The following is a 26,113-nucleotide window of genomic DNA, read 5'->3' on the forward strand; positions in this document are numbered from 1 at the left end:
ACCAGGAGGTTGGTCAGGGTAACAACCATCAAGAGGAAGCTGCCATTGTGGTCTCTTTACCAAGAAGCAAGTGCCATAGGTAAGCTCTCAGATTTGTTCCTACTCAGAGAGAAAAGGAATCAGTTTGGAGTAGAGGCCACTGGAGGAGTCTCTGGAGACAGGGCCAGAACAAGGCATTTATTTACCTACACACAACATTCAAAGATTTGTTTGTTTGTCTGTTTAATTTTCGAAGGTGGGCCTTGTGCTCAGAAAGTACAATGTTTAAAGAAGCACTAGAAATAATGCCCTCATGCAGTTTCAAAAATAAATAAAACACTTGCATGTCCTGCCTCTTGCCCCCAAGCTGCCATCTTGGATGGACACATCTGGATCCTACAAAAACTTGAGTTGTTGGTGTTTTGCTGCTAAAGAAACATTTCTAGGGTTGGGGAAGTAGATCAATCAGATGGCCTACCACACAAACAGGAGGACCCAAGGTCCCATCCTAGCATCCATATAGAAGCCAAAGCAGCAGTGAACATCTGTAACCCGGTGCTGGGAAGATGGACAGCAGTAGACCTCTGGAGCTCACTGTGTAGCCAGCATAGCCCAAGCAATGAGCTTCAGCTTTGATGAGCTATCCAATCTCAAAGCATGCAGTAGTGAGGAGTCAAGAAAGACACCCGATGTCAATCATTGGCATCCATGCACACATGTGTATATACCCACCCTCACATATACATACACCAGAGAAAGAGAGAGAGATTGAGAGATTTTATTGCCATTCTTTAATTTCTGTTGAGTTACAGGCAGGTAACCCTTTCAAGATGTGAGATGTGACTTATCATTGTGGCACTCAAGTGCTCTAAGAAAAGCTCGTCTAAAGCAGTGGTTCTCAACCTTCTTAACGCTGCTATCTTTAATACAGTTCCTCATGTTGTGGTAACACCCAACCATAAGGTTATTTTCATTGCTACTTCAGAACTGCATATTTGCTACATATGCAAATTTGTATATATGTATTTACTTGTATATATGCAAATACCTGACACACAACCCCTGTGGGGATAGCAACTCTCAGATGAGAACCACTAGTCTAGTACTGGACGTCATGTGAAGCTGCCTCAAGGGTAGGCTGGAGGGTGGCCTGAGCTTCACTCTGCAGCACAGGGAGGCCTAGAGATGAACGATGATTGAATGAAATGGAAGATAAAGTCTCTCATGCCTGTGACTCTGTTTCTAGTGTGCAAGCCCCTAGAATAGAGATACTACATGTATCATCGGTATCACATATTATATGTATCAATGTACATATGTATCAATACATTGCGACATCTATCACAGGTCTCCCCGGAGTTATGGAAGCCTGTGGACCAGGAACTACAGAGAAAAAGGCTGCTTTCCTTTCCACTCATCTAGTGAGTTATCCACACCAGCCTGTGTCCCAGGCTTTACACAATCAGATGGGCTTAGCTCTCCCCAAAGTACAGAATGCCCTTCCCTTCCTTTCTGTAAAGATGCAGACACAAGGGGCTCATTTTGACACTAAGCAAGTGTGCTTACACAGCCCATTCCTTGGCAGAGACACATGAAATCTCTTCCAGCCGGAGAAGTCGGTACATTTGCCACATTGTGGCAGGCATTGAATCAAAAGAGAAATGGGAAATCAGTTACAGGTTGATAAATGACAAGCTCTGGTCAGAACCTATGTCTTTAAAAGAGAAGGAGAAGCCGGGTGTGGTGGCGCACGCCTTTAATCCCAGCACTCGGGAGGCAGAGGCAGGCAGATTTCTGAGTTTGAAGCCAGCCTGGTCTACAAAGTGAGTTCCAGGACAGCCAGAGCAACACAGAGAAACCCTGTCTCGAAAAGAGAGAGAGAGAGAGAGAGAGAGAGAGAGAGAGAGAGAGAGAGAGAGAGAGAGAGAGAGAGAGAGGGAGGGAGGGAGGGAGGGAGGGAGGGAGGGAGAGAGAGAGAGAGAGAGAGAGAGAGAGAGAGAGAGAGAGAGAGAAGGAGCACACAGTGATCCCCAGTAACAAGACCAGACAATAGGAGAAAAGTGGCGTGGAGAACACAAGGAGAATTTGCAATGTTGGCAAGAGCCTCAGAATTCCTGGAAAATGTGGTCCAGGGCCTAGAGCAGCATGGCTCTCTATTAGTCTGGAGCCTGAGCTGTCTGCAGGGCTTGCACGAGCAAGCTAGGCTTGCATGCTAGGCTTGCATCCTGAGCTAGGAGCTCCATCTGGGCCTCTTCTGCTCCTGTTGTGAAGCCCAGGCATCGGCCCCTGAGTCCAGCATACACTCACTGTCCAAAAAAAAAAAAAAAAAAAGAACATGCATTTCTCTTGCCCACAGCCTTCAGGCAACACCAGCATCCTTCATTCTGCAGTGTGATATTTAATTAGTCTTTAGGGTCCAGCACCAAAGCAAGTTAAAATGTTCCAATCCCACCCAAGACCCCACTTCTCTTCTGCATCACTTCCTCCTGGCCTGGCCACTGGGTCTGTCACGTCTCAGGTTTGATCCCAGCAAGGAGCTGGTCTGGATGGATGTCACAAAGCCATGTACAAGTGAATCTGAGAGTTCACCAAGGCAGGGCTGGATGTAAGGATTAAAGAAAATGGGCAACACCCGAAATGGGAATACTGCCCCCCAGACTATAAATATAAATATAAATCAGGGACACATCAGAAGTTGATGGAGCAAATGGCCTTACCAAAGAGCAGAGTGGGGAAGCAAGGTAAGAGGATCCCAGGGGCGCTGCATAAGGGGTTCTGCACATCTAGGGTCTCAGGTGGAACAAGGCAAGGATCGGGTCACCTCAGGACTTGACCTCTCAGATGACTCCATAAAACCCCTTGGTGCTTCCCCACACCCCTTTAGGGAACAAGAATTGCCAGTTTCTACCCAAGCCAAGTGTCATATGTACCCTGGAAGAGAATGGCAGAGCCAGGACCCTACAATCTGCTTCACAGGCCTTCAAGGAGGGATGTAGTTCAGGTTGTTCCCAGAAGCTCTGGAATTCCCCTAAAGACTAAGTAGGCCCCCCTTGTCAGGAACCAGAGAGGTCTGCAGAAACTTATAAAGACTCAAGACTTCCTTTTTCTAATTCCAGACCTCAATGCACTTAAGGCCAGTGCACACACCTCTGTGGTTTTTGCAACAGCAACTGAACACAGAAACTCTCCATATCCTGCAGAAGGGGCTGGCTTTGTATCTTGGTATGTGTATCAACTTCCACATTGCCAAAAATGGCCAAGGACTGGTTCCCTGGCTGAGACCCTGATGCTTAGCTATGGCATAAGCTAGGAACAGCTCGATGACAATAGCTCCAGCTCCTAACCATTAGCCTCTTCACCATAGAAGCTGGCATGTAGCTTAGCCTCACTGAGTCTTAGAAAACATTGCCTCAGGTCTTCCAACAGGGTGGCCTGTGTTCTCTAAACACAGAAAATCTACTAGTCAAGAGTCATTATTCCCATTGTCTGGAGGGGGTGTGCAAGACTGAGAATTCTTGACTCCAGAGGGGAACTGATGAATCTGAAACCAAACTGCTAGTAAGCACTAGGATCAAAGGCAAACCCCTGCACCACTGAGGCTGTAGCTACCCCTCCCTCACCTTCACTTCACGCTGGATTGGCACAGCGGTCAACCATCGAAGGAATATGCCTGGGACCTGCTTGGATGCTCTTGCCAGCTTCACTGTAGGGATTTCCAGGCTGACGTTTCAAAGTTGTTACCAAGTGCTCATGACCCCAGGTAAGACCACAGTCAACCAGGCTCTGAGCAGGAACCCCACTCCCTCCAGTGGCCCCAGCATATTTGGCACTAGTCACTCCCTTGCAGCCTACATCAATGGACTAAACTCTCCTTGCCAGACTCTGCGTGGTGAGCTATAGGATTATTGATCATGGAAGGAACACCATCATCTAAATCCACACCTCAAAGTCCACTGTCATAGATGTTGGGCAAAGACATGGCTGCCTAAAGACATGGATTGGCCTGTAGTCCAGCCTGAGTAGATCATGGAGATCTGAAAAGGCTGCTCTGAGTGCCATGCTGGACCACAGTTCCCCTCTGGGATGTGTAGCTGAGGCAAGAAGACAGACCATCCAGGCAGGGTGAGCATTTGAGAACATGTTCTGATTCTCAGGAAGAAACCAGAGCAGAGGAGGCCTGCAGCAGTGAGGGCCACGCGTAGGCTGAGAATGCCTAGCTGACAAGCCCTAGTCTCATAAAGAGTTAGGTGTCTTACAGAAGCCTTCTGCTGGCTTCTGAGGACCCAGACCTAGTCTCCTATTGTGTACAGCCTCAGGAACAGGAGTCAGGGAAACTGGTGCTCAAATACAAAGCTGGAAGTAGCCTTGGGAGGAGGGCAGAGTCTACTCTGAGAGAAGGAGCTGTCAGTCTGGGGTGATGTGGGGTTGGTAAGACAGTAGGACATAGGAGAAGAAGCAGAGGAGATCTCTGAAGAATCAAGAGCAGAAGTAAGCCAGTTGGGGAAACTGATAGTATCTGGAGTGGTTAGAATTTGAATGGCCCCATGGGTGCACATTTCTGAATGTTTCCCCAGGTAGTGGAACTATTTGGGAAGGATTATGTGGTGTGGTCTTGTTGGAGGAAGTGTGTCACTTCAGGTGGGCTTTAAGGTTTCAAAAGCCCACACCATTCCCAATAATCTCTCTTACCTCTTTCCCTCTTCCTCTCCCCTCTACTCCCTTCTCACCCACCACCATCCCTCTGCCTCCTCCTTGTAACTCACATGCGAGCTCTCAGCTACTGCTCCAGTGCCATGCATGCCTGCCTGCATCCATGCTCCCCACCATGGTCATTATGGACTCACCCTCTAAAGCTGTAAGTGAGTCCCCAGTTAAGTGATTTCTTCTATAAGTTGCCTTGTGTCTCTTCACAGGGATAGAACAGTGTCTATGGCAGCACGGGGGAGGCCCACATGTGTCTGCTTCTGTGCATAAGGTAGGTGCAGGGCAGAAAGCAGGAGCATGTCACACATGTCTCTAGACTCAGCTGACCCATCTTACTTGTCATCCTCTGAGAGAAGCACAATGCATATACCTCTGACGTTACCAGTCTGGGACCTCCCTAGATTGCTTGGGTGGTTATATATTCATTCTGTTTTGCTTATTCGACATGCTGTATAACTTGTTCAGAGCTCAGGGGAAGAAAGACTGAATGGTGAGGCGTGCCTGGGAGTTCACACACTCAACTTCTGAGAACTGAGTACCTCTTACTTCTCAGAGATCATGAAACACTGTGAAGCATGGGCCAAACCACCTTGGGGAGTCATCAAATGTACCGCAAAACAAGAGCCAACCCTCCGCAGTCACTGGGAGTTGTAGCTTTAATGCTGGAAGAGAGCACTTCTCTATTGCACCAAGCAAACCTGAGCCTGGGGATGCTGCTTTCTCAAAACTCTTCAATGAGAAAAACAGACACTTCTGGCGCAGCTTTTACCCATGATGCTTTCTTGGCCAAATATGGTGGGACTTCAGCTTTGGGCAGAGTCTCCCCACCTCTATGACTCAGGTTCCCACCTATAACACCCCCACCACCACCATAGTGCTTGAATAGATGTTCTCTATTAGAAGTATAGTTACAGAATAGAAGTAGCTGTTTGCCCGTGCAGGTCTGCTTTGCCAACAGTTACTACTGTTCCTAGACTTCAGCCGCTGACAGATGAATGATTGTTTAACCACAATAAGTTTCCCATGAGAACTTGTTAATGTGTCGGGGATATTTCTTAAACCAGATCTAATTTTTCTATGTGCACAGCAGGGTGGGACCCAAGAGAAACGGGAGGTGCCAAGGGACCCACACAGTGCTAACCAAGTAGGGTGTGTCCAGGCAGCTAGGGGCAGATGCTACACTGCCCATCAGTACTTTACAGCTCTTCCCTCACCTTGTCATAGCAAGCCTGGCTGCCTACAGCCTGCTACTCCACCCTACACTGTCAGATTTAGGGACATGGATCTATCATGTACCTAAAATATTCACTCAAATGTTTTCATGGCTTCCTATATCCTCTAGGAACTGCCCCAAGCATCAAACCTAAGGCAATATTGAGCCACTATCTTCCTTGCCTCATTTCCACTGTCCCCAGTGGAATCTGGCCAAAGGAACTCTCCACGCCTACCCATCATGACCCTCTACCTCTACTCAGCCATCCCTGCAGCAGACTGACCACAGCTGTCCTCTGGGCACCAGAGATAACCCCTCCATTTCCAGATCCCAACTCCTCACAACTGGAGTTACCACACTGACTGTAATATGAGGGGCTCTCTCAACTTCTCCCCCATTTCTCATGACTCACAAAAAGAATTTCTTTCCAGGGCTTCCATTTCCTCAAATAGGTTTCTATCAATTATGAAATGTCACTGTGACATCAATTATGAAATATCACTGTGATTTCATTAACATGTTTTAGGGAACGAAACATATCAAACCCATATCAAAAAAAAAAAAAAAACAATCTATTCAGGCATGTTAAGTTGTGCTTTCTTGGTATAAAAGCACTGTTTGGGGCAGGTTATCAGGATACTCTTCTTGCCAAGAGCAGAGGTACAGTTATTCTGCAGGGCACATGTCTCCCTTCTCCTCTGCCAAGCTCTGCCTGGGCATTCATCCCACAGGTCCATGAAAGGAACTGCCTCTGCAAGCTGGTAGCAGGGTAGTGGCTCTGAAGTCCCTACCCACCCATCCTTGGGTAGAGGATGTCTTCTTCCCGAAGGCTTTGCAGCTCTCCTTACCACTGCTACCTAGGCGGCCCTACCCACTTCCTTCAGAGCTGCTGCTCAAGCATAGATCCTAACCTCCACTTCCACCTCCCACTCCCATCTCCCCCCACTCCCATCTCATCTCCCCCCATTCCCATCTCCTCCCCTCTCCCATCTCATCTCCCTCTACTCCCATCTTCCCCCACTCCCATCTCATCTCCCCCTCACTCCCATCTCATTCCCCCCCACTCCCATCTTCCCCCACTCCCATCTCCCCTGACTCTCACCCCAGCCAGAGGGAAAACCTCTGCCAAAGGATCGCTTTCCTCTTTTAAAAGGCATGTGTTCTCAAGGCAGAGACACGGGGTGGTGGGGGCGGGGGGGGGGGCAGAGCTACAAAGCCTTTGACCCTGCCTAGGTTACATTAACCTAATCTCACCTGCTACACCTGGGGCCTCTCTTTTTTTTATTCTATTTATGGTCCCAGGGAGCCAGGGACAGAGGTGTGGGCACTGTGACACTGTGACACCAGCAGACATTATTGATGCTACACATTTCAGCCAGCCTCCAGTACACACACCCCTCCCCCATGGGCATATATTCTTATGCATTACTATCTCAAAGGTTTTGCAGATATTTTTTATTAATTCTTTGAGAATTTCATGCAATTTTTTATTATGTTCACACCTCATGCCACTCCAATTTCCTGTGTGTTTCTTTTATTTTTTTTTATAATCCATCCATGGTGCCCATATACTCCTAGATGTGGCATGACCACTGGACTATAGCAGACTTACCAAGAGCCATGCTCTTAAAGAAAACTGACTCTCTCTCTCCCCCAGGAATCATCAGCTGTCCACAGCTACTCAGGGGTCAGAACTTATGGACATCACACACACACACACACACACACACACACACACACACACATGCGTGCGCCGAATTGCTCACTGGCTTCATCTTTTACCGGCAACTACAGCTGCTGTGGGCTCATGACTGCTGTGTTCCTGTTGTATCCAGGAGACACCGGCTCACTCTGATCCTCTCAGATCTCGTTCTCTTATAATCCTTCTTCCCCTGTTCATTCATCAGGGATCCCTGAGCCTTGGGAACATGTAATAGAGAAGCCCCAGTTATGGCTAAACACTCCACAGACACTTATGCTCCGCACTTTGATCAGTTGTGAGTTTCTGCAATAACCACACCTCCACTGCACAAAGAAATCTCTCTAATGAGATCATAAAATTCATAGAGAAGCACAGAAGACCTCAAGTAGTCCAAGCAATCCTGAGCAATAAAAATGCTGCAGGACAAATCGTTGATGTCAAGTTATTCTAGAGAGGGAGAGAGAGAGAGAGAGAGAGAGAGAGAGAGAGAGAGAGAGAGAGAGAGAGAGAGAGAGAGATCAGTGAAACTGACTAGAGGGCCCATAGATAGCTCTGTGTAACTACAGATAGGGAAACTTTAGCAAAGATATCAAAAATCCACATTGGAGAAAAGACTGCATCTTTAACAATGGTGCTGGGAAACCTGGATTTTATCCTGAAGAAAAATGAAACCCGATCCTTACCTCTCACCCTGCACCTGGGTCAAAGATTTTAGCATTAGACCTGAGCCTCTAAAACTTCTAGAAGAAAGAGTAGAGGGTGCATCGGGATATGGGTTCAGGTGGGGATTTTCTGAGTAGGACCCAACTGCCCAGGAAATGAGACCAGACGATATGGAGTTAAACTCTTCTCTGCTGCAGCAGAAACAGGTAAGTGGCTGAAGGGGCAGCCTAGAGAATGGGAGGGAAGCTTTGCCGGATGGACATCTGACAGAGGAATTCTATATAACAGTGAGCTATGGAACTGAACAGGGAGTTCTCAGACAAAATACAAATGGCTAAGAAATATTTTTAAAATTCACCATCCTCAACCATCCATTATGGGATCCAGGAAACTGGAAATATGGCTGGTGGGAGAGGGAAGAAAGGCCTCCAGGGAGGGCCACAGTGTAGTTCTGAAGATACAAAGAGGAGCACTGGTTAGGGAAGAGGGAGACTCAAGTGGAGAGAGGGGTGGGAGGGAAGGGCAGAGGATGAACTGGGAAGAAAATTAACCTTAAGGATGTCTTATATGTTTTTAAAGTGTTATTTTAAAATTTGGTCAACATGTATTTAGAACGTTTTCCAATTGTGTTGAAAAAGGGAGCATGATAAAATGTATTTTGCATGCTCTATTCCAATACAAGCGTAGTGTATAACTGATAGGTAAGATAGCTTGATTGGATAATCCCCTACATTGTATCATAAATACGTGATATGTTGTCGTCTTTCTTAAGTCATCAGGCTGAATTCCCAGGAACCGCCCTCTTCCTTTACCTGAGCTGCCTCCGCCATGGTCCAGTAGCCTGCTGCTCAAACTGTTAGAGGGCTGCTGCTGGCAGAGAGACCCTTGCCACGGGGACTTGGTTTCCTTCACATCGTCTGAGACTATGAATTCTTAAAGGATGGTCTGGATAATCACCTGGCCCACGTGAAGAGAATCTTCACAGTTCTGCTGTGGTGACTGTGAAGGAGGTCTTAGTCCTTCAACAGAGGGAGCATCGGCCAATACAGAGTGCATGGGCTTTGAATCAAGTATGGTGAGGATCGAATCCCAGCTTAATCACTGTCTCCAGTCTCTCCTCTCCTCTCCTCTCCTCTCCTCTCCTCTCCTCTCCTCTCCTCTCCTCTCCTCTCCTCTCCTCTCCTCTCCTCTCCTCTTCTCTCTTCCCCTCCCCTCCCCTCCCCTCCCCTTCTCTCTCTTTCTCTCTCTCTGCCTTTCTCTCTGTGTGTCTTTCTCTCCCTCCCTCTCCCCCTTCTCCTCTCCCCTCCCCTCCCTCACTCCCTCTCTCTCCCTCTGAGCTTCTGTAGAATGGGGGTGGAGCTAATCTCAGCCTGGGGGGGTTGATGAGTTCTAACCCACTGTCTGGTTCCTGGGACCCTAACTCCATTGTTAGCATCAATACTTTCCTTCTTAGAATTAAGTGGGGCTGGCAGCTTCACACTTCTCTGGCAAGTTCTTCACAGAAGCCATGGGACAGGAACTATCCTGTCTCTGACAGGCGCTAAGCAGTACTAACATAAAGCTAGCCACTGAGCCCAAGCTATGTGTGCAATTTGTACTTTCTGGTAGCCAGCATTAAAAAGTCCTATGAACAAATAGATTAAACTCACTTTAAAATATGCTTCCCTGAAGGCTCTCTACATCTACAAGTTCTACATCTGCAACAGAAAATAATATAGGAAAATTTGCATCTGTAAATAGACATGTATAGACTTTCATATCATCAATCACTTATCAATACGGTATTACAACAATTTATATATCATTTGCATTGAATTCGATATTTTAAGTATTCTTAAAACCATTTAAAGTAAATGGGAGGTGTGAATAGGTTGTATGCAAATATTAGGACATTTTAAGTAAATGATTTAAGCATCCTTGGTGTTTGGTATGGGCAGTAGATCCTAAAACCTTGCAGATGCTTGGTTCTAGAATTACACGTCCAAAATAGTTTATTATTTACCATTATTTTTAACTGTTAATAAAATACTTCACATTTTATGTTAATTCATAATATCCTTGAACGTCAGTGTGGATCTCCAATGTACAGCACATCTCAATTTGGACTAGCCCACATTTTAAGTATGGCATATCTTTTGTAATTGATAGTACAGATCTAGACCTTGAGATGCAAGACTTTGGCATGTGTAGGCAAAGCCTGCGTGGTATGAGCTTCAGATGGGACCAACAGCCAAAGACTTAAGAATATAATCTGGAAACATCATTCCATCTTTGAACTTGGAGGGAGATGATAACACATGCAGAAGTGTTGCATTTCTTGTAATTAAAATGAGTGATGGCCCCACTGTGATATAGCCCATGGACTCTGCACTGTGATGTAGCCCATGGACTCTGGAAGCTCCTCCCTCCTCCCTCTCCAGGTGACCAAGCTGCCTTGCTTTGTTAATATGAACTGGGGCTGTGGGAGGACTGGGGCCAACACTTGATTTTCAGATCCATGTCTGTCTCCACCTTGCTGTTCCTGAACCACCACTGCCTCCCAAACCTTCATCTATGTCCTTGGCCTGCTCTCTACTGGGCATCCCCAGTCTCCATGACACTCTGAACTCACTCCCATTTGCCTTTTTTCCCACAGTCTACACCTAGAAAGTGTTCAAACGCCACACTCAAAACATCTGGAATCTAACCAGCTCACATTATCTCCCCTCCTATCAGTTTGCAGCAAGCCACCATCACCCCAGCCTACAGTACTGCAGAAGCTTCAAAGCCTTGCTCTTTCCCCTTCCCACAGCCTCTTCTTCACATAAGAGCCAAAGAAACTCCTTTATAACATGCCAGGGCATATCAACAATCGCACAAATATTTTTGTTTAGTAACGTTGAAATGATATAAAATAAAAGCCAGAATAGAAGTCAATCTAGACAGCAGACATACTGCTTTTAAGAGAAAAAGTATAAAACTCTACTGTGATATTTTTATATATGCCTAATTATATAAGGAGCCAAGCCATGTTTGTGAGCTGAATGAGTTGTCTTCACAAAGCCAAGATTTCTCCCTGAATTCTATTTGCATCCGAACACGAGCTTTGCTCTTCTGTTGAGCTCCATAAACTGATTCTAAAATTTATGTGAAAAAGCAAAGTACTGAAAAAGAAAGAATAATAGAACATTTCTTTCCAGATATGAAGGTTTGTAATAAACAAACCTTCGGTAAGCAATGTTGCTTAGGGCTTGGGATAACAGACAAATTGAGAAAATAGCCGTAAGCAGAGATATGGATGAGTGGAGAGCTTACTGCAGGGCTCTTCTGTAACAATAGACCATCCATGTGGGGAAACCAATGAGCATTTATAAGTGACCTGGAAGTGGAAGTGAGAGGATCTGGGGAAGAGGGGGGAGCAGTGGGAGAGTGGGGAGAAGTCAGATGTGACTGTGCTGGATGCTTGTCACAGAGTGAATGGAAGCATCCTTAACATGGCACCAGAGAAGAAAGAGACAGAGCGCTGCAACACTGCAGAGATGCTCATCTAGGACAGCACTGCAACACTACAGAGATGCTCATCTAGGACAGCACTGCAGCACTGCAGAGATGCTCATCTAGGACAGCACTGCAGCACTGCAGAGATGCTCATCTAGGACAGCACTGCAGCACTGCAGAGATGCTCATCTAAGACAGCACTGCAACACTACAGAGATGCTCATCTAGGACAGCTGCAGCACTGCAGAGATGCTCATCTAAGACAGCACTGCAGCACTGCAGAGATGCTCATCTAGGACAGCACTACAGCACTGCAGAGATGCTCATCTAGGACAGCACTGCAACACTGCAGAGATGCTCATCTAGGACAGCACTACAGCACTGCAGAGATGCTCATCTAGGACAGCACTGCATCACTGCAGAGATGCTCATCTAGGACAGCACTGCAACACTGCAGAGATGCTCATCTAAGACAGCACTGCAACACTACAGAGATGCTCATCTAGGACAGCTGCAGCACTGCAGAGATGCTCATCTAGGACAGCACTGCAGCACTGCAGAGATGCTCATCTAGGACAGCACTGCAGCACTGCAGAGATGCTCATCTAGGACAGCACTACAGCACTGCAGAGATGCTCATCTAGGACAGCACTGCAGCACTGCAGAGATGCTCATCTAGGACAGCACTGCAGCACTGCAGAGATGCTCATCTAGGACAGCTGCAGCACTGCAGAGATGCTCATCTAAGACAGCACTGCAGAGATGTTCATCTAGGACAGCACTGCAGCACTGCAGAGATGTTCATCTAGGACAGCACTGCAACACTGCAGAGATGCTCATCAGGGACAGCTGCAGCACTGCAGAGATGTTCATCTAGGACAGCACTGCAGCACTGCAGAGATGTTCATCTAAGACAGCACTGCATCACTGCAGAGATGCTCATCTAGGACAGCACTTCAACACTGCAGAGATGCTCATCAGGGACAGCTGCAGCACTGCAGAGATGCTCATCTAGGACAGCACTGCAGAGATGCTCATCTAGGACAGCACTGCAACACCACGTAGAAGTTCATCTAGGATAGTACTGTAACACTTCAGAGATGCTCATCTAGGACAGCACTGTAACACTGCTGAGATGCTCATCTGGAATTTATATATAGAAAAAGACAGCTAAACTGCTATTGCTTCTTAAGACAAGCTCATCTGGAATTTATATAAAGAAAAAGACAGCTAAACTGCTATTGCTTCTTAAGACAATATGATTTCTAATTATATTCTAAACACGTATGCTTACACCCACAAATAAGAGCAGCTCTCACTCCTCATCAAGGAGCTGCTTTTTGCAGCAGATACCGTTACAGAAATCTACCACTGGTCAAAATGCAGAGAATAAGGGACTATGAAGTGCCCCTGTGCCAACTGATACATCTACAATGCAATCCCTAGGCTCAGAAAATCACAAAAGAGAGCGTGGGAAGAGTGTAAGAGCCAGAGGCCCAGGGTGCCTGTGCTGGTCAGTGTCCCCTAGACATGATAAGGAAAACACACACACACACACACACACACACACACACACACACACGAATATCAACAGTAAGGTTGCCTGAACAGAACCAGCATAATGGCAACACCAATAGACATGCCAACACAGACAGGGACAATTACACATGGTTCCAACCCCACAAGAGCTATAGGCTGTCAATGGCTCTGAAAGACAGAGAACAGTTTCTTTTAGGCATGAGCTCTTTCATAGGATGTCACCAATACCAAGTGGTCAGCCCTGGGCACATGTACATATGAGCAGCATCAAATGTACTGAGTTGATTATCTGTGTGTGTGCATTCATATGTACACATGCACACATATATGTGAGAATTATAAACAAAGAAGAGGCCATGGATTTTGGAAAGGGGGAGATGGAATTTGGAGGAAATGTGTGAGTGATATATAGTACTCATATACAAAATCTCAAAAAAGTAAAGTTCAAAAACAATTTTTAAAAAAACATATTTAACCCATACTGAACAGGTGAAAAATAATTTCCAGCTGGATAAAGGACTGAAAAATGAAAGGCTAACGTGCATTTAAAAATATTGCTCCTATCAAATTTGGTAAAAACTGTGGAACAGAAGCAGCCCTGTTGCTGCTGATGGTTCAGTAAAATGATCCGCATGTTGGATCTGAGGCTCCACCCCTGTGGGTTCAGCTATTCGTGTGGGTGGGGGTTATATGTAGGTAATATCCATATACTGTACCAGTTTGTAGATTGGACTTGAACATATGCAGACAAGTGTAAGGGGTGTCTTGGAACCAATCTTCAGAGCACACACTAAAGCTGATGATAAGTTTGCCTGTGACCCAATTCTATTTCCAGGATACACTCTTCAGAGAAATTGTTACATCTATGCTAGGATGATGTAAAAGAAGAACCATAGTATCACCGTTTGTAATAGGACAAAAACAACTAGAAATGTCTCACGTGCCTATCAGCAGGCTCTCAGAAAACTATGTTCATGAAATAAATGCTGCACAGAATTGTATATTAACAAATTAAAAGGGTTTCCAGCAATACAAACAAATTTCAAAAACATAGCTTTGAGGCAATTAAGCAAGTCTTCAATAATGTTTAATTCAGGCTGGAGAGATGGTGCAGAGGGTAAAATTGCTCGCTGGGTAAACATGCTGACCTGAGTCCTGTTTCCTAGCTCCCACATAAAGGCTAGCAGAGCAGCACAGATCTACATCTCTGGATCTGGGAGGCAAAGAGAGGCAGATTCCCTGGGCTTACTGGTCAACCAATCTATCCAAAGGGGCATTCAGAGACCTTGTCTCAAAGATAAAGATGTAGAACAGTAGAGTAAGACATCTGATATCAAAGTCTGTCCTCTCCATATGCATGCACAGGTATGTGTACCTGCATACATATGCACACACTCATGCATACAGTATACTCTGTGTGTGTGTGTGTGTGTGTGTGTGTGTGTGCGCGCGCGCGCGCGCCTAACTTCAGGCTAAGTTCAAAAAAGTATAAAATAAAGCCATATATAGTTTGGGTTACCTTTCCGTTGCTGTGATAAAACACCATGACCAAGACAAGTTACAAAAGAAAGCATTTAATCTGTTGCTTACAGGTTCGGAGGATTAGAATCCATGATGTCAGAGCAAAGGAACAGTGGCAGGAACAGCTGAGAGTCTAAAAATCACATCCAAGAGGCAAAGAGAGAGGCCCTCACTAGAAACAAAGGGAGAGGACTTTTGAAACCTCAAAGCCCGCCCCCAGTAACTCACCCTTTCCAACAAGGCCACACCTCCTAACACTTCCCAAACATTTCCACCAATTAGAGACCAAGTATGAAAATATATGAGCCTAAGGAAAGCACTCCCATTCAAACTACCAGACATGTATTAAACAATTTAGAGATAGTGGAGGAATCAGAAATAAAAACAAGGAAACAATAATCCCAAAGCTGGGACAGAGGGTCATTCAGGCTAAACACCTATACACACAAGATAATAAAATAAGGTTTTTTTAAAATTTAATAAAAAAGAAAACTCTTTTAGGCCCATAGGAGGTCAGACCAGACACCAAGGATGTAAAGACAGGAGAATTTTTCCCACACTTGAGCCCACACCCAACTCTCTGGCTAGTCCCCAGCCCCCAGCACACCCTTCACTGCAAGGTACCACACTGACCTCCAAGCCTTCCTGAAGGCTTTTAAGAGCAATTCTCAGAAACCACAGTGCAGGGCTGGGCTCCTTCAGTGTCCTCTCAGCAGATGTGTGCCCTCCCTGTCCATCCTGCACATTCCTCCAACCCACTTTATGTCACCGCACCGGCATCACAGGCCCCATCTGTAACTTGTCTCTTTACTAGTTCATTGGACGTAAGTGGATAGAAATGGAGACAATTATACTTGAAATATTCCCTAGAAAGACAGTACCCAACGCCCAGTCATCACTTCGGAAAGACTGGGACAAAGGATTAGGTTCTTGAAAGCTGGGTTTTGAAGGAGAAAGGGATCAATCCTCAGTGGCCCAGATGCTGCTGTTAATGAGAAACATTGGAATTCAAAGGCTGCGTGTGATAACGCAGGTGAAGAAATGCCACCTTAAGAGACTTCTACTTACCAGATCCTGGGGCAGGCAAGGGTGGGGCCAGCTAAGGGCAAGACCAGGTCTGCCCAGCTGCCCCGAAGGCCAGGGTGGGTGGTCCACCCTTCACAAGCTACACCAGGGCTATGAGAGGAGCGTCTCAGTCAGTGTCCCGTTCTATACCTTGACAGTGGCACAAGCCAGAGTTAGTTTTCCCCAGCTGTGGCAGACTCCTACCTCTCAGCAGAGTCTAAAGAAGGGACTTAACCCGTGGTCAGAGGGTAAGGAATGATCTAGTGCCTGGTCAGCTCAGCAAAACTCACAAGTGACAAGGGTGCTGAGAGGCACTGACCACAAGGACCTCCTTCACCGCTCACTTCCTGCCAATCGTCCCTCCTCTCTGCCACCCCGCATTCAGACTAAGTACTGATGGTCACACATGTGCTCCACAGTTGGCTTTGCAGGAAGCAGCGGGGCAGTCTACCGCAACAAACAGCCCCCACCTGGCTGATCTCTCTTATCCAAGATCAGAAAGACGTACCTGGAGGGTGGTGGTCAAAGCCTGCGGATGTCACATGGTGTGAGTGCTTCTATCCCCAGCCTCCAATGGCTCAGCTCAGGGGAACAGACCAAGACCTGGCCTCGCATGGCAGCCATCAACAACAGTGTTTCATTATGAATCACTTGTGCTGGGTTTCTCTTCATTTCCTGGAGAAAGCAGAAGTGGGAAGTCAGCAGATGCCTGCCCTTCCCATCCTTCCCTCCAAGGAGCCAATGACAGAGCTGCTTCACCAATGACTGGCAGGACAACATGGGTTTCACAAAAGCTCCCCTGAGACTGTGTGTTTGGTGATCAAGCAGAGCCAGGTGGGACCTAGGAACAGAAGGGAAAGTACAGCCTGGTGCCCATGTCTGAATTCCGCCTCTGCTGCTTACTAGCTGTGTGCCCAGCAGGCTGGGGTCCGTATGGCTCCTCGTCCTAACCCTCAGCCTCCCAGTCCTAATTTCAAATCCCTAGGAACTAAATCTAAATGCCTTCCCTTCTCTAAATGGTAAGGTATGGGAGCAGGTGTGTGGAATACCAATATGGAAGAATGGCTCTTTCTAAGACCCCAGCAGAGTTCTTAATGTCTCCACAGGATGGAGAAGACTAGATTGGAGCAGAAGCTTAGAGAAAATCAGAAACGTCTTTGTAGATAAGCCAGGCACAGGGGGGACTGGGGGAGACAAAGCCAAGGGTTAGGGGTTGCAGGAGTGTGAGGCTCAGAAACACACAAAGGAGAAAGTGGGGTGTTCTCCTGATGAGGTGACTTCATTCGTGCAGGTGATGTTCTGCCCAGATGACCCACAGGACAATGTGGGTCAGTAGGGGAAAGGGCAGGGTCCAGGCACTTATAAGAGCAGAGAGGAATCTCTGATTGGATGTTGCAGCCTTGTGCCTTTACAATATGCACATTCCCATAACTCCAGCTTTTCCTATGGGGAAAGTTTCACACTCGGGCTCAGCAAACAACTCAGGCCCAGTGCAGAAGCCACCCACCAGGGGAGCAGAGAGACTCCTTCCACAGGTGGGCATTGCCATGTGGAAGGGAAACACCCTTAGGTTTTCCATGGTCAAAGTCATGAACATCAAAAATAATGTTACCCAATGAACAGTGGGCAAGAAAAGAAACACAGGGAACAACTTGATGGCGACTTAAGCGAATGCTGTATCAGAAACAACAGAAGTCAGAAGACAATGGAGGCTCAGTTGACTTTCCTCTATCCATGATAGAACACTGGCTGGCTTGATCTTGAGCAACTCTTATGCATGAAGCCACAGCTGCTGTTGGCTAATGAGTACAGCAGTCCTGTCGTGTCCAAAGATACCTGGTCCTCCGTGACCTCTGACTCTTATAGTCTTTGCTCTCTGTCTTCCATGATGTTCCCTGAGCTACTGACAGCCAACAGCAGCTAGAGGAATGAGAGTCAGTTATCTTGGGCTGTGTGGTCCTCAGCAGGTTGGCCATGCTCCAGCGGATGATCCCACAGGACATGGATGGCACTTAGACTCTGCTATTAAAAATAAGAAAGAAAGATAAAAGAAAAGAAAACAAATGGCAGGAACACAAGAAGGAAACGTGGAGTGCTTTGTGTACAAGCATGAGAGTCTAAGTTTGGGTGCCCAGCATCCATGAAAACATTGGGCATGGCAGAGCACATCTGTAACTTCAGCTAATTTCCGAAATAAAGTATGTTAATTTTGCACATTATGTAATAATGTAATAAATAATGGAAATAAGATTAAAAATGGCTACCGTCCTAATAGCTGACAAGTATATGCTTTTGATCATTATTGTTGTTGTGTTGTTGTTAAAGCTTTGGAGTCAGGGTATATATTCTCTGTAGCCTGGGCTTGTTGATGTTGTTTCACTGCAAAGACTTCAAGCTTTCTCTCTCCAGAGACTCAGTATCATCTTTAACAGCAGCATCAACATCCTATCTGTCTTTGCCAAGTTCATGGACATCATTCACACACGCTGGAACTGCAGTACCATGAACAATGTGTTCTGGATGAATGGGTTTTCTTGTCGGGAAGTAGGGGGAGACAGCTGGAGCTTTGTTTTATTTTTGAATGCCTTTATATTGTCTCGCTGATCATGTGGCATTGCTAGAAATGTGGTCTGTGTGGCTTCAAGGCACCTCTTTCAGAGACCACCTAATCTGCCTGGCCTTACTCTGAGCTCTCTGTTGTGTTATTGTGGTAGATGTTTCGTGTCTGTTTCATGTCAGCTACTGTGACTTTGTAATAATATTTTGAAATTTGGCATATTAAGGATTTTTTTGCTGGTTTTGCTGAAAATTCAAGTCTTCTGTGTCCAGATGAACATCAAGATTTTTGTATGTTTCTGTGAATAATCACATTGGAACTTTGAAAGTGTTTATCTTGGCTTTGGTCACAACTATAAAACCAAGGCCATAGTGCTCCTAGAAGGAAACAGAAATATTAGCTAGAAGAGAGGAACCAGTGCATCTGGCTCCATCCAAATCCAAGTTTTCCTCTAAGAGGAGACACTATTAGGGAAGAAGACACATGTAATCCGATCAAGGAAGTGCGCATACAGAGCTCCAGGGAGAGGTGTGGTTCAGTGGAAGAAAACTGACCTAGCATGCACAGACCCAAGGGTCCCAAGCCCTTCGGAAAAAGAAGAAGAGGATGGAGAAGAGAGGAAGAAGAAGGGGAGGGGAGGAAGAAAAGGGAGGGGCAGTGGGAAGAGGAGGAGGAAGAAGAGAAGGAAGAGAAAGAGGAGGAGAAGGAAGAGGCTGTGTCCCAACAAACTGACAATCAAAAGACAAACAACTTGGGCCAGCAAGGTGACTCTGAGGTAGAACCCAGGATAGAAAGAGAGATTAACTCCCAAAAGTTGTCCTCTGGCCATTACTTGTGTACCATGGTACATACATGCCTAAACATACATACATACACACACACACACACATATACTAATTGAGTGAACATAAACAACTCATCAAAAAACAAGTGAAAATCTTGAATATACACTTCATTACCCCCAAGTTCACAAATGACAAGAAAGTGTTCAACATTGTTAGTTAGCAGAGAGGTGTAAATTCAAACCACACTAAGGTGTCTGGGCCTCCCCTGCTGGCCTGCAATGCTGGTAAGAATGTGTGGACACTGGCTTTTGTAAATGCCCCAGCAGCTCCTCACAATGTAAACAGATGGGTGGATGTGTGTGTATGCATGGAATTCTCAAATAATAAAAATATGTATCTTTAGAAGTCAAATATAAAAGTGCCAAATGACCCAGGAACTCGATTCTGGAGAAGATAATGCATGCACATGCATGATGGCTATATCATTTTTGCTAAAACACAGAAGCAACCCAAATGGCCTTCAGGAGGCAACAGGTAAACAGCTAATGGTAAATACGTTCAATATGTCCGCGTAGCAATAAAAAGATTACAATAATGATCCCCTTGCAAAATGAATGAATCTCACAGACACTGTGAATATTTTTTAAAATACACAAAAAGCACTTTTCAAACACAATTCTCAAAGGGTGAAACAGTGCTCGCCCTAGTAAGGGGTATTGACTAGAGACAGCTTTAGTGAAACTTCCTGAAGTGATGAAAGTTTCTAACTCCTAGCTTCATAGTTTGGACTATACACATGGAGCAACTTGTCAAGATCATGGAGATAAGACGCGTGCATGTAAATATTCGTAATATTTTAGATTTTAAAATGAGTCTAGGGAGACGGCTCGGTGGGCAAGAGTGCTTGCCGTGCAAACCTGAGGACCTGAGTTCAATTCCCAGCTTCACTCTATAGTTCTTTCTTCCGATGGAAGAGATGGGTGCTGATGAATTTGTATGGTCCCCAAGAGCCTGGAACGGCAGCAGACTAAAAGATATACTTGCTCCCACAACTTCCTTTGGATATGCAAATACCTGATCTAATTTTTAAAAAAGAAAAAAAAAAAGTGTGGCCCTGAAATCTGGCCAGGGATGGAGGTTGTAAGCTGTGTAGTTCAGCTCCACCCTGTGAGAGATCCCCTGAGGCTAGGGAAACCCAGCTGCACTACGCAGACCAGAACACCCGGCCCCAAGTTCCATGAAACGGGGGCGGGGGAGGGGGCACCAGACTCATGGGCGTTTCTCATCCTGCAACCTACAGGACCAGTTGCTGGCTTCCTCCTCATAGACCCTGCGAGACACCATATGTTAACGTGCTTTTTTGCAGAGGGACCCAACGGCCACGGTCAGGAGGCTGGGGTTAACTGCAACGGACCCTGTGGGGTCAGCAACCCTCCTGGGGGTAGCACATTTTGGGTGGTGGAGCAGAAAGAACGAGATTGTTTCTGTTCTTGGATGTGTGAGTTTGACTGAGGTTGAATGCCTCTCTCAGATGGAATCTCCCTGGAGACTGTGAAGATAGATGAAATGGGCTATCTCCTGCCCCAGGAACATCTGTTGCAAGGATAGAGGTCATGCCTGGATCTCTGCTTGGCACAACCCTCTGCCCCGGGGTTTCTGTTCGGAACGGAAGCTGCAGCACTGCACCTGTGGCCGACTCCACAGCCCCCTCTTGCCAGCAACATGGCTCCCCATCGCGCCTACCCCCAAAGATCTTGCCAGAGATGCTCAGCAGCATCAGCTCCTACCGGATGTACTGCACCTGTGCTGAAGAGGGTGACAGGAAGCCTGGAGCTGGAGAGACGGAAGCTGACGCACGGCACGCACGCACCAGCTTCCGGGATAGGGATCCGTACTCCGACCAAGGCCTGCACATTTAACTGCACTGCGGCTGTTTCTTCCTCTGAGATGGGAAAACCCGTCACGGAGTCACACAGATTCTGTTTCCATGAAATTAAGTACTGTAAACTAGCAGGTGTCTTGGACCCCTTGTCACAAGGGACCTACTGTGGGCACAGCAGAGACTTTGTCTAGAGTGCATTTCCGGCGGCTTCGCCAGCCTTGTTTCAGGCCCTCTCACTAAATGTCAGGAAAAGAAATAGGGCTGGTCAGGTCCCTCACCTGAGTGGAGGAACTGTGGGACAGGACCAGGTGTTTCCTGCTGGCTATATTTTCTTTTGTTTTGCATTATAATTATTAATGTGTATTAATTGTATGTATCAATGGGTTAAGCAGGTGACAGTTCCAGCCACACACAATCCTCCTTTTGATGGTCTCCACCTTGCCTAAAGCTCTGCTATAATCTCCTTTCCCTTTCCCATCCACCCCTTAGCCCCTTACTCTTTCCTGCTGGGTCCTCTGTTTCTCTCTCTCTCTCTCTCTCTCTCTCTCTCTCTCTCTCTCTCTCTCTCCCTCTCTCTTTCTCCCTCTCTCTTTCTCTTTCTTTTTCCTTTGGTATGTTTCTAGCTTTCACAGATGAGAGGAAATATTTGAGGCCTATCTTTGCATATCCAACCTGCCTCTTTTGTCATGATAGTATCTACTTCTATGGGCTTTCTACTTAGAAGGAGTGTGGCGTGGGAGGCACAGTATACTAGCCAATACTAGTTTAACTTCCTCAAACCCTTCACTGCAGAGAACAGGAAACTGCCCAGTTGAAGCCACTAAACTGCAGGACTCTGAGCATCTATCTCACACCTCTAAATCTGGAGTAGCAGAGATTAAAAATAAGGACAGACCATGTGGCCTAAGGTGGTGTTCTGCACCCTATGTATAGATCTGTAATGTTGACAGGCATCTGGTGTAACCAATCCCACCCCCTCCTGGCTGTCATGGGCAGGTGGAGGGCCAAGGGAGGGTCATTCCGAATGATGGTGCATGCGGTGTAAAGCAAAGGACCCTGTAGACAGGATGAGTGCAGAGCAGACAGGATCCAGGAGGGAAGGAAAAGCTGTTCTTTAAATACTAATCGTGGCTTGATGGGGTTTCTTTGTGAAATTATTCCTACATGTGGCAAAGAAAAGTCCGTTTGTAAGAACCTGAGAAATGACTTTGCCTTTCGCCTGGGACCATCTCCCACTTGGACAAACGGTCGCTGGCCATGTGCTGGTTGCAGTGAGAGCCGTAACTAATTCTCCTCCAGGGTTAATTCGTGTTAGGCATCACCTTTGAACATAAAAATCAAGGAAACTGGCCTGGCATGTAGCTCAGTGAAAGCACACTTCTTCCTAAGTACGTGGCCATAGGCCAGGCATAGCCCTGGGAAGGAGGGGGAGGAGACAGAAGAGAGTCGGGGGCAGGGGAGACAAATGAACATGAAAATCATCAGGCCTGCACGGTCTTCTTTCTTTCGCTGGCTTCTGTGTGATTTGTAATATTGCATTTCACTTTACTAAAACTGGCTTTAAGACTTGTTGGTTATATTTTATATGTCCATTCAGTAAGTTTATTCATGAATGTATGCACTTGTGTTCACCTCTGTGGGTATCCAGTTTAGGCAATATTTGTTCTACAGAGAGCAAGGACTTCAGCATAGCTACCCCTAACCCCTCTTCTCGCTGAAGTCTCATTTTGCTTGTTGTGTTTATATCACCATGGTTAAAATTATTTATGTGAACTAAAACTCTCTTACCTGTTCTGCATGTTGGTCTTTGTGTGTGTGTGTGTGTGTGTGTGTGTGTGTGTGTGTGTGTGTATTGTGAGTATGTATGTCTGTGACCATGTTTGTGCAGTACTTCAAGAGGCCAGAAGAGGGCATCATATACGCTGAACCTGGAGTTACAAACATTTGTGAGCTGCAACATGGGTGCTGGGAATTGAACTGTGGATTCTCTGGAAGAACAGCAAGTGCTCTTAAAGGTGAGCCATCTCTCTAGTTCATCTCCATGGAATTTAATTCTGTATAATTGATCCAATTTCTGTGCCGTAATAGTTTAAATTATAGGAACTTGTAATTAAATAGTATAGATTAAAACAAAGGTAATATGAACTGATTATTTTATTACACATTTCTGTGACCTAAATCGGTTAGGTTCACCCATTGGACACAAGCCACAGAGATGACTGCCGAGCATCTTCCTGGCTCTGCATGCAGAGATGCCCACTGGTAGATTAAAATTGGCCATGGAGGAAGAATGTATACCATAAGAATTGGGGAAAAGCTACAAACAAAAGCTTGGCTTGTTATTTAGGTCACTAGACTTTTTAAATGTATGGAAAATGTTTTCTGTCTATTGTTTGTTTCTCCTCTCATTTTTGATCACTCCTTTGAGCATTGTATACAGTGTGTTTGATGATGCTCATTCCTCCCTGACCTTTCCCAGATTCATCCCCATTCCCAACCCACAAAACTGTTGTCTTTTTTTTAACAAGTCATGCCAAGTTTTTACTGCCCAAGTACTATTGGATGGGTGGTCTTTGCTGAAGGGTAGCCAATCCACCAGAGCCTCACCCTCTAAAAATAAAACTGAACCTTAGACTCCCAGTAGCTATCAGTTACCAATAGTTCCTTGGCCAGGCATGGGGCTTGGTACTCACCTTTCCTCTCCATGCTGAAATTTTGTCTGGCTTGAGCTGGTCCAGGTCTTGTGCATGCTGTCTCAGTTCATATATGCAAATGTCCTGCTGTGTCCAGAAAACAAACACCTGTGACTCTTAAAAACATTCCACCTTCTCTTTCACAATAATTCCCAAGCCTTGGGCAAGGGGAAAGGTAGAGGAAATGCTAATAAAATAGGTTAAACATAATTGTTCTGTATTGACAAACTCTACAGAGGGAAAAACACAGAAAACTGTTGGAATATTCTCCAGCATTTGAAAACTGTTACCCAAGTCAGCAAAGTGACTTGTGTCACTTATGTCACGGGCAAGTGGGTGGAAACTAGCCCATGAAGAGCTGGAGGTGAACTCGGCCTCCATTTAACAACTGGTAAACCTCTGCCAGTACACTGTAGGTCAGATTTCACGACTAAAAATATACTGATAACGCAGTGTAGATCGGGATGAACCTGTCTGTCAAGTCACGGTTAAATTAAGATCATAGTTTGACTGAGACCAAGAGCTTGGCAAAAAATAAATAAAAGCATTAGAGTCAATCAACTGTGCAGGATTTATAGGGAAGAGTACTTACTGCATGCTTCACTGATGGAAGAGAATTGCTGTGTATCCTTTGTATCAGTACATCTATCTCAATTTATTTTTATTTCTTCTACACCCAGCTACATTCCCAGCAATATCAGTAAGCTTATGGTAAACGTAGCTGTTTTACATACACAGACAGACAAATTTGTTCCATGGCTTCCATGATAGTTAGATCTGGAAGCACCAGTCGTCATCAAAATCTGGAGGTTTCCCAGTCCCGTCCGTAAAATGTTTGCATAGAACTAGACTCACAGCCTCAGATATTTTAGATCCCCTCCAGATGACTTTCATACCTAAGGCAACGTAAACAGCACATGAGTTGCCCCTCTGCAGCCTCTCATCTAGACGAATGACAAGAAAACCTTACATTTGTGCTCAGTACAGGTACAAGGGTATCTGGATACTTCTTACCTGAAGATACTGAATGAAGGGTATGGACCTGCAAATGCAGACACATGGCTGTGCTGTCTCTTACTACCAAAAAAAAAATTTTTTTTGAGTGCTAAATGTTGAGCACTGACTGAATGCCACTTTCTCAGAGGTTCATCTGACCTTTCCACTACATCACCTAAGAAAGCAGAAGGAAATAAACAGAAATATCCTTCCTCTTTTTCCCCAGAGCCAGCATAGCCCATGGGTTACAGCACTGCCCCAGAGGACTGGTAAGCTGAGACTGGGAGATTGGGGCAAGCCAACTCCCCAGGACCACCAACCCTTAAAGGGCTGGCTGCCCTTAGCTCTCTCTGCCTCTTGGACTGTTGAAAATGACATTGTAGCTGTGAATAAGGATACACAGGCCAAGAGGAATGCTAGGCAGTCATAATTCTTCTGACTACACACTCACCAGTCCCCCACAGAGCATGTGGCTTCAAATGCCTCATGACCATACGGCCATTGATGGCAGACCCCACCAGGAGACGCTGGGCAATAGTCTCCCTGAGCCCAGTTCTTAAGTATGAAAATCGGACAGAGAAACAAAGCCACCACTTCTGCTTTCTGCCCAGGGCCACCAAGACACCAGCCCAAGAAGCAAATTTGAATTCTCAGACCTCAGCACAGGTTCACTTCAGGTTTTGAGGAAAATTTGTGGCCAATTTCACTATAACTGTCTGGGCTCTCCCACTTCTGGAGAAGCTGTGGAGGGTGGGAATCCTTGTTCTAAATGTGTTGGGTGTGGCTGTCAGTTCACACACTGAAAACTGATTTTTGCTTCCAGACATGAAGGAGGGGGGGGAGCAGAGGGGGAGGAAGAGGAGGAGGAGGAAGAGGAGGGGAAGAGGAGGGGAAGAGGGAGGGGGAGTAGAGGGGGAGGGGGAGGAAGAGGAGGAGGAGAAGGAGAAGGAGAAGGAGAAGGAGAAGGAGAAGGAGAAGGAGAAGGAGAAGAAGAAGAAGAGATAATCACCTTTATTTCTCCTAGTGTGAATCCATCCTAAGGACACAAGACAGTATCAACAGACATTTTTATACTTACCTGAGGTCCTTTGTAGGAGTGTTGGGGGAAGCTGGGGTGTAGGAGTGGTTCTGTTGCTTTGATCGGGAATCTGCATACAAACACTGAAGGTCCTGTTCCCCAGTTGGCTCATGGTCAATCAATAGATACCAGCCACCAATGGTTGGTTCCTGCAGGCAAGCTAGGAACTTCAGGAGAGGCAAGGGATTTTCTGTGCTTCGGAGGAAGGTAGTTCCACCAGCCGTGGCCATTGGCTGCTTCCCAGATTGGGCCTGAAGTA

At 46.0% G+C, this 26,113-nt stretch overlaps 1 protein-coding gene across 6 annotated transcripts in view; it reads right to left on the reverse strand.

Annotated features, from left to right (window-relative positions):
• Wdfy4 (WD repeat and FYVE domain containing 4) overlaps window positions 1-24,854 on the reverse strand; it is a 234,309-nt gene extending 209,455 nt beyond the window's left edge. For 2 of the 6 annotated variants that reach the window (XM_011245119.3, XM_011245118.3), the window contains exons 1-4: window positions 24,795-24,854; window positions 23,781-23,867; window positions 17,700-17,885; window positions 16,372-16,538 (exon numbers count right to left, since the gene is read on the reverse strand). The gene's annotated coding sequence lies outside the window, so the exon portion shown is untranslated. Of the gene's footprint in view, window positions 1-15,866; window positions 16,319-16,371; window positions 16,539-17,699; window positions 17,886-20,948; window positions 20,965-20,992; window positions 21,065-23,780; window positions 23,868-24,794 lie in introns of those variants that run through there. The other 4 variants (XM_006519277.4, XM_006519278.4, NM_001146022.2 and 1 more) reach the window with 4 other exon arrangements.
• Window positions 24,855-26,113: the final 1,259 nt, after the last annotated feature.

Source organism: Mus musculus, chromosome 14 (genome assembly GCF_000001635.26).
Source record: "Mus musculus strain C57BL/6J chromosome 14, GRCm38.p6 C57BL/6J".
NCBI classification, from domain to species: domain Eukaryota; kingdom Metazoa; phylum Chordata; class Mammalia; order Rodentia; family Muridae; genus Mus; species Mus musculus.